General features: G+C 39.1%; 1 long non-coding RNA gene across 1 annotated transcript in view; it reads right to left on the bottom strand.

Annotated features, from left to right (window-relative positions):
* The window catches only part of LOC107742372 (uncharacterized), a 15714-nt gene extending 5027 nt beyond the window's left edge, over positions 1–10687 (bottom strand). Inside the window, exons 1-2 of the long non-coding RNA XR_001640305.1 lie at positions 10675–10687; positions 3724–3726 (exon numbers count right to left, since the gene is read on the bottom strand). This is a non-coding gene — a long non-coding RNA (uncharacterized LOC107742372). The remainder of the gene's footprint in view (positions 1–3723; positions 3727–10674) is intronic.
* Positions 10688–15968: the final 5281 nt, after the last annotated feature.

Below are 15968 nucleotides of genomic sequence, written 5' to 3'. Positions count from 1 at the left end.
AGATTTATGGCTTTGATTTTCTAGCAGGTATAGAGTTCAACATGTTTCATAAAATATCTATTTTATATAAAACATCGTTCATAAATCATTTTCATAAACTTTTTTTTTTGGTTTCACTTTGTAAACTTTTTTTACTTCAACAATAATCTGCCATGGATTTTCTTTAAAATGAGACCAAACTTAACTGTGCTCCCAAGCTTCAAATTTTTATTACAGTTTTTTGACATGGACATTTTTGTCCACTATGGACCTATGTGTAACTTATTTTAATTGACGCACAAGGGTTAAATGTCAGTGTGATAGTTTTTATTTCATTATTATTCGTTATTTTACATCAACTTAAACTAAATAGAAAGAATACATGTTAACAACTAGCTATCTTTTCATTTCAGTTGTATGAATAAAATGATTAAAATATATTTTGTGACAAAGGTTTTTGATGGTTTTAGTTTTAGTTAACTATAAGAACCTTGATTCTGCAGCTGACAGAGAGGGAAAATGATCTGATTTTCGACTACATAAATATCTGTGCTGCCAGATGTTCAGTATCTGTGATGATCTAGGCTTTTTCTAACCTCAAGAAATAAATCTTTTCATCATACGGTGGAGTATAATTGATTGGTTACAGTGTCCTTGTAAAGTTTCATTTGAAAAGAGCGTCTTCCACTTTTAGTACAGAGTCCCATTTCCTGCAGAGCCCAAGGGACAGTTATAATGGCAGGTAACTCATCATTAGGAGACAGTTCTGCAATATGTTACAATACTTATGAGAAGCCACTTAGATGCTTCTGTTTCCTTTTGCTCTTTATATTTTTATTTCAGTTCATATGAAATACAGCTTTTAAATGACTGTTTGACACAAAAAAAGAATTTGTATTGTGAATGCACAATGAACTGCTCTTTTTCTATACTCTTTCTAGAATTATATGTAAAAATAAGTTTACAAATCAAATCTGCTATGTCACCTAACTCAAATATAAATTAAACCATTTCATTAAAAGCATGGGGAATGTGCCACACTCAAGGAAATTGAGAAAGAGGTTGTCTGAAGTAATGGATAATCCACGAGGGCAACCAAACGCAAGCCAGTCCTCTGAGCAATTTAACTCTGGCCTCAAATTGAAAAATACTGAAAAAGTGAGACAAGCCATCTGGATGTCAAATCTTCAGCTATTCTAATAAATATCTCATCTTTCATCTTCTAGTCTTAGAATAATAAATCAAATCATGCAAATAAATAGATGCTTAATTCCAAGTTCAATTTGCTTGTGGATTAGAGGCTTTCTGAGCCGTCAAGAGGGATTCTACTCAATGTTCCTATTCACTGGATGTCACATTCATCATGGCTTTCATTACAGCTCTGCACAGGCTCGAATGGTGTGCAGGAAGTTGCTTTACGCTGTCATTCCACAAAGTCAAGGTGTTGTGATCATCGCTGCATTTCTTTGTCTTGCACAACAAACACTGTCATTCCACTTTAAAAAGAATCAAACCAAGGATTCTTTATTTATCCATGCATTAAAGAATAACAAATATTCACCATGAAAAATACGGTACCAGCGCTTCAAGCATTACAGGAAGCATTTTGGTGCCTGTTCTGCATTTCATAACTGTAGGCCTGTTTTTCATTAACCAATAATATTAATATACCAGCCTACTTAAACTACTAAAATCTGCTTTGTACCATAAATACTAATAACCACCATAATGGAATAAAACAGAAAGCCACATGATGAATTAAAGATCATCATAATATCCCTTTCCATAAACAATTGCTAATGCTTTGTTGCAATGTTACCCTTACAAAGACAAAATGCCATTATTGTAACACCCGGCTGTAAACATTGACTGAACAGCATACAACGTAACATGCCCAAAATGAGCAAGCACTGTAAACTGTTTACAACTATTTACAGTAACATTGCACGTCCTGGTAAAATTTGTATTGTGTTCATTTTAAATGCTTTTTACAATTATAGTACTAAAAACACAACAACTGAATTGCTGCAAATCATTCAAACTTAACTATAATGGAAAAACTGTTTATTTTGATTATTGTTAATGTTATATATTTTAATGATTTTTAAAAAGATTTTAGAAGACGCCAAACCCTGTGAGCATATCAGATGGCGCAAACTCTCAATCAACAGCTGAAACTGCTATATTATAATCATCGTGATCACAGCATGTAATCATTGCTTTAATTTGTGTTCATCATTTCTGCTTAAATACTGTCATTAACTAACTGCATGATTTGTATTATCCTAGAACTAGTACATTTAGAACCTAGTACATTTCTATCATATGGACATTACTTTGACACACTCAGTTTTGATAACAGATTACCCTTAATTGTAATGTAGAAACATGCATTTTATGTAATGCTGCTTTGCAACGATACGCCTGTACAAACACTATAAAAAAATACATGTGAATCGAATTAAATTGAATATTCAAAAAATAAAGAAATCAAGTATTTTTTGTACCATTGCTTAATGTATATACCATCATGTATATCATGAATGTAAACATCATAACCTAAATCCCCATAATGCACGGCTGTAAAGGGATAGTTAACCTAACAATAACAATTTTTGTAATTACTTACTTACGCTCATGTCGTTCTAAACACCACACTAAGCTATAATATGGCATTTAAAGATGTGGGATATAACACCTGAGTCATACTCAGGTTTATTTTGATTATTGTTAATGTTATATATTTTTAAGATTTTGAAAAAGATTTTAGAAGACGCCAACCCCTGTGAGCATATCAGATGGCGCAAAATAAACACATTATATCTAATGTGATGTTTTGTCATTTTTGGAGCTTGACAGTACTTGATCAGCACTCACTTCGATTGTATGGAAAACATCAGCTTTCTTCTTTTTTGTTCCACAAAAAAAAAAAAAAGTCAAACAGGTTTGGAATGACATATGGATGACTTGTGATGACAAAATTGCCATTTTGTGGCAACTATCCCTTTAAGTGGCTTATTGCATTACTGAAACACTTCTTATGTGGTACACAAAGGCATCTAATCATTATGTCCTGAGATAAAATGAGTGTTTTCCACTAATAACTATCTTATTATAACATTTGTGCTATTATGACACCCGAGTATTCTTGTGGGAAGATTCTCTGCAGGCCCTAATCCTCTGACTCATCTCTTCACAGCCCATTGACCCTGCTGTCTTCATTTAAGCACAGCTTTGTGTTAGTTGTAATGTGCACACAAGTGAGTAACAGCAGCTCTCCTGTGCTCTGTTTGCATGTTGTCAGGGGAGCTTTATGTCACGCTCCAGCTCTGAACAGATATACGTCCAATAAATATAGTGCTCAGTGATGCCTTTACCAAAAAGTGCCATGTGTCTTGGACATTTTATACATTCATGGTGTATGAATATGTCAGTCATATAGAACAGCCGCGGGAGCATCAATGTTATAAGGGTTCGTGAGATAGTGCCCAGATGGCACAGCAGGTGCAGAGTCCAGCTGTGGACACATGGTTAGAATGTACCTGTCAAAAAACACACTTCATCCTTGAATCTATACATCTCCCCCCTGTGTTTTAGCTCACACCGCTGGAGGTGACATCCCTGCAGCATCCAAGACATTTACAGTGCAGTCACGAGATGGGAAGGATGAAATCTCAGGAAAAGGCAGCCAGACCCCCCAAAAAGCGGAATTATTTTTTGCTTAGCGTTCAGCCTTTTCGTCACTCCCTTGCTGCGTGACATTTACAGACAAAATGACAGAACAGAAGCTATCAGACAAATAATGGTGTCTTGTTTTGAGGCGGGCAGCATCACAGCTAACTAACACATCACAGCCGGGACACAAGATGGACCTCGACTCGTGCGTCACAATGTAGCATTCGAGTGGTGGCACCTGTAGAACTGCATTGCTGTAACTCTTTCACTCTTCGCCATGCAGTTATAATGAATGAGGACTAAAGCTTTCAAGCTTCTAAAAAGGCACAAAAGCAGTAAAGTAAATATACGCGAAAAGTGACACCATATTTACTTATATATGACAAGCCATATACGATACAATAGGGTCGCCGTGATTTTGCCAAGACAGACATGTTCCTGGATCAACATCTTTTGTTGATCCTGGATCAACATAACTGTCCAAAAATATAGACTTAACCCAATCCCTACCCCTAAACCTAACCCTACCCATAATTTATTCCTAAAAACAGTATGAAATGCTAGCTGATTAACAAGGGTGTAGAAGCACCTAACCCTGATTGTAAGCCTAAAACAGATATTTCCTGAAAAGTTATCCCTCAATTCTGATTGGTTGATAGGAATGTTGGATGTTGATCCAGGAACATGTTGTACTTGGTGAAATCACGGTCACCGATACAATAGAGAAACAGGGTTATTATCGTTAGGCCAAACTACAATTCCATAAATGTCACGCAGCTCCATAATTCCATAAATGTCACCCAGCAAGGGCACAAAATCACTGTCCAGAACAATTTCATTAACTGTTTCTTGCCTGTGGAATCAGTACGTTTACATGGACACTTTTTGCTTCCATCTGAATGAATTCATTCTGATTGACGAATCCGACCGTAGTGTTTACATGAACGCTAAATAAAGTGATGGGGTTGATATGCGCGTTTATATGTCACAAGCTTCTGATCGGATTTTCTCTTTTGACATGTGCACTGCATGAATATACAGTTTTATAATGACTGGACACTCATTTTTGACACTTTATTCACTAGGAAGAACAGCTAGTTCCTGGCATCATACGTCAATACGCTATTTTTTGTACGTCACTGCGCATGCAGTACTTTCCAGTTTCGATTTTCAATCCGATCAAGTGTTTACATGTCCTCTCGCTCGGATTACAAAAGGAATAAACCACCCCTTACAATCCGATCGAAATTTTAGTCGGATCTGGCCAATTCAATCCGATTGACGTGTTTACGTGTGACTTTTTTATTCTGATTGTGCTTCTAGTCCTATTACGATCGGATTAGTAGGGTCCATGCAAACGCAGCTTGTATTGCCAAGTCCGCGGAATTGGGCTACTTTAACACTGTTGCCGCGGGTGGTTTTTCATGTCCGCAGGTTGAAGCGACTCCAATAACATGATATTTATCCCCTTGAATGTGAATTTTAGCAGGGGAACCACGCCAAAAAAAACTTATACCCCCCGGAACACGGTTTTTAATGGGGACAATTAGCGATTGGGCGGGTTTTCTTGTGAAAACCTGGCAACCCTGAGTGGAACGATCTTACCAACCTCATCCAGAACACAGAATCCCTGACAACATTCAAGGGACATTCATCTAATCTCTTCTGTGAGCACTTAGCTGCATCCTTCTGAAAAATAAATAAATAAATAAATAAATTCCTCTATGCTGTCACTTTTTCTTAATCCTTCCTTGTTCTAGCTTGTACTATTCTAAACTATGTCTGAAACTTTGTCTTACAAGCACTTCTCATATTTATTTGCCTCTTTATGATGAATTGCTTGTATTAGCCTACTCATTTGTAAGTCACTTTGGAAAAGCATCTGCTAAATGAATAAACGTAAATGTAAAAACTTTTTTTATTAATTGAAATAAAGCAAAAATAAAATAAAAATATTAAGATGAAAAACTTCAACTTATTTCAGTTAGTCAAGGCCATGTTATTGTTTAGTTTACATGGAAGAACTAAAATTGTGCACTAACTGGAAGTAAAAAAACTGAAAAAAATGTTAAATCAAAATACTAATAAAAACTATAATAACATATAGATAACAAAATATTTAATAATCAAATTTTGATTTAGCATCATATAGCAGCATAATTATAAAAGTCAGTCTATTTACTGACAAAAAACTCGATTGGTTTCTATAAATAATGATTATTTGCAGTTTAGTAAGTGAGTCCGATGATTCTGTAACCGCTGTGATCGATTTAGTTTAGTGAAGGATTCATCAGACTGATTCAATTCATTCAAACCGGACTTTTTGAACTATTCATTAAAAGAACTGGCTCATAGAGTCTTTAATTAGGGAATTAGGCCTAGTCCCGGCATTTTTTTAATTCTCTAAAAAGAACCGACTCATTTATTTGTGAATCGAGTTATAGTACATGGTATAGCGTTGTATGTTGTTTTTGCCTACAGTCCACAACAAAGTCCTCAATACAAAGACGTTTTTTGCCATTTATTAAACAGTTACTTTCAATGTAGACCGCGTACTCATAGTAAAACTGAGGTAAAATTTTATATCTTTTTACCGTGGCGCTAAAGATTCAGTAGCTTTAGATCGACGCAGCCTTCAAAATGTCTGCATAGAAATAAGAAAGAGTCATGTGGTTTTAGAGCGACATGAGGGTGAGTAAATGATGACAGAACTTTTGTACGAACTCCTCTTTTAAACATGTTTTTGAGCTAATGGACGCTTCGACAGAGTGCCACTTTGTTTATGTGACTCACCCAGTCAAGCTGTTGAAAGCTGTCAGAAATGTTCCAGGCACTGGGTGAAATCGCCAATCGCCCATGGTCACACACTCTAGACGCCAGGACAGAGAGCAGCTGGACTCCACACTTGATGGACCCTGTGCTGCAGCACAATCTCAGCTATCCTGCTGCTCTCCAGATGCTGTGATCTACAGATGAAGGTCATCAATCAATCTGTAAGGACATTGGGTGTAGAATTAAACTAATGAGCTCAGAGGGAACACAACCTCATGGCCTCTCTGCCAGTCTCTGTTCATTCACTCAAGGTGGAATCAGGGATGAAGTTATTGTGTATTGTGGAGTTCGCCGCATGTATGGAAAAAGCACTTTGCTAGTACCACAGGTAGATGTGTTATACATTCAGTGCATTGCCTGCGAATGCCATGCGAAACTAAAAACGCTATAGTGACAATGATGGATTAGATTCTTTTCAAGTTAGAAAGTGCGGAGCTGTGCAAGGCTTGATTGAACATCACAGTGGCCGGCTACCTGCCTTCAGGGAGCAGAAAGACAGTTTCCGCCCAACTCTCTCGGCAGGCCTGGCACCGCAGGGCAGCTGAAAGGAAAAGAGGAACGAGGTTTACTTTTTCACATCCTGGCGTCAGTCGTCGCTGAGTGAACTCTGCTTTCAACACACAGTTTACAGGATAAAGCTCAGAGCTTCAGGTGTGTTTACAGTGGACCGGACCATCTAATGCAAGAAGGTGAAGAACCTCCAGGCAGTTTGGGTGTTGACAGCTCCTCTCAGCTATCCTGCTGCTCTCCAGATGCTGTGATCTACAGATGAAGGTCATCAATCAATCTGTAAGGACATTGGGTGTAGAATTAAACTAATGAGCTCAGAGGGAACACAACCTCATGGCCTCTCTGCCAGTCTCTGTTCATTCACTCAAGGTGGAATCAGGGATGAAGTTATTGTGTATTGTGGAGTTCGCCGCATGTATGGAAAAAGCACTTTGCTAGTACCACAGGTAGATGTGTTATACATTCAGTGCATTGCCTGCGAATGCCATGCGAAACTAAAAACGCTATAGTGACAATGATGGATTAGATTCTTTTCAAGTTAGAAAGTGCGGAGCTGTGCAAGGCTTGATTGAACATCACAGTGGCCGGCTACCTGCCTTCAGGGAGCAGAAAGACAGTTTCCGCCCAACTCTCTCGGCAGGCCTGGCACCGCAGGGCAGCTGAAAGGAAAAGAGGAACGAGGTTTACTTTTTCACATCCTGGCGTCAGTCGTCGCTGAGTGAACTCTGCTTTCAACACACAGTTTACAGGATAAAGCTCAGAGCTTCAGGTGTGTTTACAGTGGACCGGACCATCTAATGCAAGAAGGTGAAGAACCTCCAGGCAGTTTGGGTGTTGACAGCTCCTTCTTCACTGTTTGTTTCTTTCAGAGGGGCGTGGCGGCATTGGAATGGGAGAGCTCGGTGGTGGGCCTCCATCTGGGACTCCTGTCAGAATATTTGAGGCAGACCTAACGGATCCCGCAGGAAAGGAGACCTTTACCCCTCCAGGCAACACGGATCAATGGTCTCCTCTGCCTCTCTTTGAGCAGATGAATGCATCGTATGTTAGCATGCAGCGAGAGCGCTCAGAACCTCAGTGTGTCATTTCAGAGCATTTACTTCACATGCACTCTTTTACGCAAAGAAGCATTCGTCGAGATTTGATTAAAATTCAAAACCGCCTTGGCACTTTTCTGAGTGCGAACTGCTTATGCATTCGCACTCTCGGTCTGCATATTAAAAAAGCACGCTTTGTTATTACTGGCAAAGGAGCTGCACTGCAAGTACTTTCAGTTGATCTTGGTGGAGATGCTTTTGTCAGATTAATAACCAGATAGTGAGCCATTTGAGAACACAGCAGTCTTCTATCCTCTCCTTTATTATGAAGTAGTAAAACGAAAATGTCTCACACAATCAAAACATTTGAAAAGGCACATAATGGAAATGAGGAAAAGAAGAAAAGACTTTAGATAAAAAAGGGTGGAAACAATTTTCAGCATTTCCCATTAAGTCTGTTAAGCTGTGGAGTGAAAAGAATTTAATTTTGTCATGAACTAAACATACATGCACATGGTAAAGCTAAACACAGAAAAATCCATCAATCCATCAGGAAAAAACATTGTGACGACTGCAAAATATGTCATTATTATAAAAAAAAAAATCTATTTTCATAAAGTCTATTTAATGGTTTTAAGAACCCTCTGAACAAAACAAAAAAGTTAAACATATACGAACTATAATATGAGATATTGTTGCTTGCAAAAAATGTATTTAGTCAGAATACTCAGCTATTTTTTAATGGCTGTCATTGAAGAAAAGATGCTTGGCCCAGAGAGTGTAGTTAAAGCATCGACCAGCAGAGGCTAATGGTGCCATAATAATATGCTACATTTTTGTACTAAACGAGCACAATAAAGCTACAGGCAAAAAAAAAAAAAATATCCTTACACAAGAGGTATTTAGCAGATGGAAAATGAGTCAGACATACTATATGTGACGCTCCATCAAAATGAGTCGGAAGTCACAGTGGGCCATTTGTGGAAAAAAAGTTTGAAAACTTTGAATTTTGATTCTTATGTTGTTTTTGATGAAACAAAGTCTCAGCTTTTAAAGTGTCAGTTTCATTATGAAATTCAAGAAATAAATTTACAAGAGCATATAGCTAAAACTGTAAATATAACTATGAATATATGCACTATAAATGCATTGATTATTTTTGTCATCATTTATTGATAAGATTTTTTATCACTATTTAAATTACTTACTTTCAGTCAATGCATAAAACAGCAAATTACTTCCTCAAGACAATTTCCAATTATGGAGGGGGTCACATATTAATCGTAATCTTGTTTGCAGTCAATCTAAATACGAATGAAATTTTAATGATATTTGTGTAGAATAAGGTTTATCAACTAATCATCACCAGATTGAACTGACAATTTAATAGATGCTAAATGAAACCTGGCACTGCTTTAAGACAGAAAGTAATAACATTCTAGCCTAGCTTTTGTGAGTTATTCTTCAGGACAACAGCCAGTTTATACTGGCAGTTGAGCTGAGCTTCATTATGTCCCACCGTTTAAAACTGTGACAGTCAAAACTCCAAAATGTTCATCGGGCTGATTGGATATATAACTTCATTTGAAGTGATTCCCTGTGTAAAAACACTTAATTCTGGGCCAGGCTTTGACGGATGAAACCAGCCCTTGACTGCACGGTTTGTGGACTCTATTGAGGGTGACAATTCTCCTTCAGTCGATTTCCTCCTCCTCAACGGCAAACCGAAGGGGCGTCGCAGGATTCACCCCCACCAATGTCAAATCATTCTCTGCAACACAGAGCCAGAATTACTGTTAAATAGCCCTCCTCAAAAGACAGGCGTCCCAGGTGTGTGTGGCACGTTTGCGAATCTCGTGGCCACTGAATTCGCTCTGCTGGCAGAAGAACGGGGTAGATGGCCTATTGCTGATTATTGCCCACCTCCCTCTTTGACAATCGTCACAGCTAGAGGAGGGGAGCAGCCTTTATTAACACCTCCATCTATCAGCCCTTCACTTCTAGGGACCCAACTGCTAATTCCCGAATAGATCGACAGTAATTTGTTAACGGTGACTTGATAGGAAGGCAGCAGGAAAAGCAATCCTCCCAGCGATAGATCTGGGTTTTTTCCCCACCCAGCCTCCCCTCAGACTGCATAGTTTGGCAATCTTTGGGAAAAGTGCTCCGCAGGGTTTGAAGGTCCCATTTTGTCGAACATAATGGCTCAACCACTGCAATCACACCCTCCCCCTCCTCTAAACCACCTTTTGCTCAGTTTGATTTCCGGTTGTCTGGTTCTCACTCGCGTACGCTCTGCCTGAAAGAAAACGCTGAGCTGGAGCTTGGCTTTTCACCTCCATAAGTCAACTTTGGCACACAGTTTATTACCAGCATGGCTGATGTTGTTGTTGATGATGATGTTGCTGCAATCAATAGCAAAGCATGTGCGACTAGGTTGAATGCTGGGAAATCATTGACATGAGTCGCATGCAACTTTCATCATACAATATGCGACTCTGCAACAGATTGGCCAATAGAAAACCAAGAATGCTTGTGAACGGCATTTTACATTCGGCCTTAAATTGCCAAGTAGCATATGCCACCACTAGATAGCCAATGTGTGCTCAAAGGCGCTATCAGAGTAAATACATCACGGCACGTCAGCGCAGCTAAACAAACGCCCCTCTCCGATGAAGCACTGCGAAACAAATTGGAAGCGCTTGACTGCAGATTTCATTATGAAGTCCGGTAATAAGTTCAGTACTCCCAGGACTGAATAACCCACAGACACTATGATTCACTTCCATCATGCAATTTCCCTGTGTAATTTTACTATAAAAACCATGTGCAATCTCAGCCGGCCCCTTCCAAGACAGCTTACAATGTACAAAAACACAATCCAACGGTCATTTATTGCTTTCCGTTACAAACAAAATCTCATCTTTTTTCTTGTAAAAGATTACCATTTCCGGCAAAATGACAGTGTGATATTACCAAGGCTCTGAGCATCTCTCTCTTGCCACAATGGGAGCCTGGAGATTCGGTGACAGTTGGAATGGGGGAGTCGGCCACTAATGTATCCACACAGCAGGATATTGGAACAACAAGGCAAATGGCTCTCCTGTGAGGAGCCGAGGTCCATTGCACACATTTTCTTGGTTTATTCCTAACAGGTGCGCACACACACGCATCAGTGCTGTGTGTTGTTCTCTCATTTTGTCTTAATGCTGAGGCGGTGATTGCTATGCCCCGGAGATCATAATATGAACAGGGCCCTCCCTGAAGCGGTTTGTACAGCCGAGAGCGCGGTCAGACATGCATCTCTGCGCTTCATACTGCCATAAATCCTGTTCCTGTTGAGGGGGGAAGCAATTTGGTAGGCAGAGCGATATGGGCCATGACAGGACTGGGTCTTGGGCCTCAGAGCCATGACAGGCCTCGTGGCCCCGAGCAATGCCGGTCAGCTTGTTTGCTGTCAGCACATGCAGTAATGTAGGAAGGCAGAGGCTCTGGACTGAGACTCCTCCCAATCCACAGACCCCAGAGGGTCAAAGCACCGTTTCACTGAAGCCATTTTCTACCCAGCAATCACTTCTGAATTATTCCACTTTCCCTTTTATACTGATGGACTGAGACTGCCGGTAAATGTTTGTTTTTATACTGCAATCATTTTAATGGGTCATAAATGGTAAAATGCTCCCGCAATATGGACGACCCTTGCTCCGAGGACCTTAATGTTTAATGCAGTCCTCAAACAAACACTCAATCATATCTCCATTCAAACGCAGCTTGTGATCGGTAACGGTGAAAATCAGCCACGCTTCCATTCGGAGGCCATTTTATGCTGACCTTGGTGATGGAAGACACAAAATGGACTCTGGATATTGAGGGGAAGTGTAGAGGAAAAGTCAACCATTAGCGTTTGGAACTTCAAATGGCATCCCTGGTGAGAGATTGAGCTGCCGACGTCCTCTCCATCACAGTACGCTTCCATTGCTTGGCGCGCGTTAATTGTTCCACGCCTCAGTTCGTTAAATGAGCATTCCGGCTAAATGACTCCTGAATAGTTTATCATGATGGAGGGTATGAATATTGCATGCCTGCTTTCTGCTTTTTTTTGGTCTTATTAGCATAATGATTCTTTGCGTTGAGCTGTGGCCCCATCTGACAATAGTATCCAGCTGCAGACCCGCAGCACCAGCAGTTTTAGAACCGCAGCCACAGAACCGGAAGTGAGGGGCGGAGCTTACGTTCTTAACACAGCAACGCCACCTTACAGTTTTTAAGGGTTAATTTGCTTTTATTAAACACGATACGTCATACTTTATGTATGTATGCATTTTATAATGATATATTAAGCATTTTAAAAATATTAATCTTGTGTAATTTAGTTTCGTTTAATTGAATTATGCGAGTTATTTCCTGTTTGTGATATTAAAAATAATGTTTGAAACTTCTGGGCATTTTATATGAAATATACTTTAATCACAAGATTCAAAATAAATGTTTACTCCAAAGTCAAGAACACATGCATCATACATTTTTCTATATGAAACTAAAACATTTCAATAACACACACACACACACACAAACAAACAGCAGCATAATTTTTAAAGTAACAATCAAAAGGTACACAATAATTAAATTGAAGTTTATAAAATGAACAATTCGCTATTAAGCCCATTTTGTCATGACAATCCTGCATTAAAATTTACAAAATGAACAATTCACTCTTGGGCCCATTTTGTTATGACAATCCTGCAAAAATAACTCCCCTGAACACAAGATGAAATATGAAGGGCACTCTGGAAGCTTCTGATTGTTCCAAATATAGACAGACAGACAGACACATAGACAGATTTGAGACATACCTCACAAGCGTAGCCTGTTATCCAATTGGAAGTGCCTCTGGTAGGGTTTCTGCACTGTAATATACATGTATCTTGGTTATTGGAATGTCACACTGGAAGACACAAACATAGAGAAATCTTTAAATATCAACTGCTACAACATCATAAAGGCCAATTACTTTAACTGATAACTACTTACAGATGTAAAATCAAAGGGTGCTCCCAAGACAAGCTGTACTGGAAAAAATGGCACAGAAAAACCTTCCTTGTTCCTTATTTAACAACTAAATAATCACACCAATAATTGCTTGCAAAAATGTATAGTATAGCCTAAAGGGTTCTGAAACTGCTGGTGCTGCGGGTCTGCAGCTGGATATATCTCCCTTCTGACAGAGGATCATAGCCATAGTTGCCAAGTCCGCGTATTATACGCGACTTTGGGTTTATTTTTTTGTAAAGTTGCGTGAAAAAAATCCCGGGTCGCGGGTTGCGGTTTTTTGGGCTTATTTTAATATGGTTGCTTGTTAGGGAAATCTGACAAGCAACTTCGTTTCTTTATTTATGTTCGCCATATTCTCCAATGCATTGGTTGACACTCTGTCTGCTCACAGTTAATAGCCAACCAGTGCAATAATATAAGTGCTGCAGCTTAATTTGCCAAATGTTCCGCCCCCTCCTCCCCCTCATTGGAGAAAGTCACGTTCAAAAAGAAGGCGCGTGCCGTGACCATAGACTGTATCAAAACACCGTGACGCTGTAATCCAAGCGATGCTAGAAGTAGACGTAGAGGAGTGGCATGACTTTCTTTTAGCCTAATTTTTAATTTTTACAATGTTTTTGTAATGTATTAATTATCATGGGCTGTAATAAAAAACAATTCCTATACTAATACTAAAACTATATAGCCTATACATTTGGTTCGAATAGCCTATATTTTAGTAGGCTATAAATATGTGGCTATGTTACAGTTCCCCTTTGAAGCTCTTGTGTTTTTCTCCTTTTCCATCTCTCCAATCCTATTCTGCTCACTGGTGATTGGAGATGAGTTTTTTGTTCTCACTTTGTTGCAGTTTGCTGATTTTTGTAAAATAACATATCTGTTTTTGCTTTTCAGATAAAAGAGTGGTTTCAGTTTAATATGTTGCAGGTTCATTTATTGGTAATGACTGTTGTCATTTTCACACACAGCGGGAGTCGCCGATTACTCATGGCACATTATTGAGCCGTAGCTGCCTTTGCCCCAGAGCTCCTGTATTTAAATGGAATTCCATGATAATTCTGAGGTGGTTACACCTTTGAATATTTTTTTAGTCACATGTGAATTCTGTCGTGCTGAAAGCACAAGCAGAAGAGTGTTGGGAGAGTCATTAGTCTGTAATTTCTCATACTTACTACACTGTTACACATCACAGGGTGCATGTGCTACTCTGATTGCGCCTTGTTGCAAGTTATCCGTGTGCTCAAAGAGAGACAGAGGTCTCTAAAAAAACTTTTTCTCATGCGACGTGCCTGCCTGCGTTCTGATGTGTTGACTTGTCATCAAAGCAGCAGGTTCAAACATATCTTTAGCTTGAATGGATCGCAGCACCTCAAACGCTGGTTGTGAATGCCTTTACACTGGAGATATGGAGGGATTTGTTTCTCCTTTGTCTTTATGAACGTGATCCATGAAAGGATCGTGAAACCCTGATGAAATACAGCGAACCCAAATGTTGGAGTTAAAGGGATAGTTCAGTGCAAAACAAAAATTCATCATTTACTCATTTTGCCTTTGCAAATCTGTATGACTTGTCATTTTTGTCTTATCTGTCCCTTTAAGAGTGAAATATTTCAGCTAAACCTACTTCACAGCCATTTGCTTTAATCATAAACAATCTTTTTGCTTATTTAGAACATTAAAAACGTATGAGAAATCATGATGCGTGCCTCTATATGCAAGACGCATTTTGTCAGTGATAAAATTTAAGGCGCACTTCTGTTAGATTGCATTATGCTCATTTTATGCCACTACAAGCAAAATCAAAGACATGCATTTTCAAATATCATCTGCAGTGCTAATGGAAATTGAGAAGTTGTGCTTTTGATGGAGAAAAAAGAAGCCAAAGGCTTTAAATTCAACATGATTTGCGACAGCACAAAGCAAGCATTCTTTCCGATTTGCACGTAATTTGCACTCTTCCTTATTTAGACTACTGGAAGAGTGAATGGTTTGAAACAGTGAGGTCACAGTCATGCCAGCCCACTAATACTCGGAGTTTCCTCCAAAGAGAGCACTTTAGTTCCATTTCACCATGGTAGACTAGAGATCAGCGAATACGCAAACATGTTTTGTCATTTTGGCAGGGAGGTGGCTCATTTCCACTTGAAGAAATAATTTATGAATGGTCAACACCGCAAACATGACTCCCTTGGTAACATTAATTGCTCAGGAAACTATCCCCCCCCTCAAAGCAAGCTTCGTTCTGTTGAATTCACTAAAGACGTTGCACTAGCATTAGCAAAATGAGCTCAGCTTCAGTTCAACAGCTGCTATAAATTGTAAATTGTTCCAGGAAGCTCTAAAATGGCATCCTGATGGATGTGATTGCTCACAAGGGAGACCCAGAAACCACCTCTTGCCTAACAAAACACCCTGGTGACCTTTTGAATCTATTGCACCACTGTGAACGGTGTGCGATGAATCATCATGCATGCTGAAAAACATTCTTTCAGAAATGGGATTTTTAAAGGGGGGACGACGACATTCCATTGGTTAAATGGCTCAAGGACTACCATAACACAAATAACACTCATTCAATAGAGCACCACAATATTTTCACAGAAGACAGCATTAATTTTCCTCAATGTGGACATGAATATGCATTTGAGCCATGTTGTAAGATGAAACCTTTTTACAACATTCCTGTGGTCACATGACTGAACTTTCAGTATGATGGTGGTCATAAGGAAGACTGAGTGTTACACTACAAGTCTTATTGCTCTGCTCTCGCAGGCATCTTTAAAGATGCACTTATACAGCAAATGACAGGAGCTGTAAAAAGCTCATCAGGTCGTAATAACAGTTCTCCCAAAAGGTTTTGGATCCAAATACAATGTGGATTAT

This window comes from Sinocyclocheilus rhinocerous, unplaced genomic scaffold (genome assembly GCF_001515625.1).
Source record: "Sinocyclocheilus rhinocerous isolate Xijiao unplaced genomic scaffold, SAMN03320098_v1.1 scaffold2086, whole genome shotgun sequence".
Lineage (NCBI taxonomy): Eukaryota > Metazoa > Chordata > Actinopteri > Cypriniformes > Cyprinidae > Sinocyclocheilus > Sinocyclocheilus rhinocerous.
This window is presented reverse-complemented; position numbering and strand designations above follow the sequence as displayed.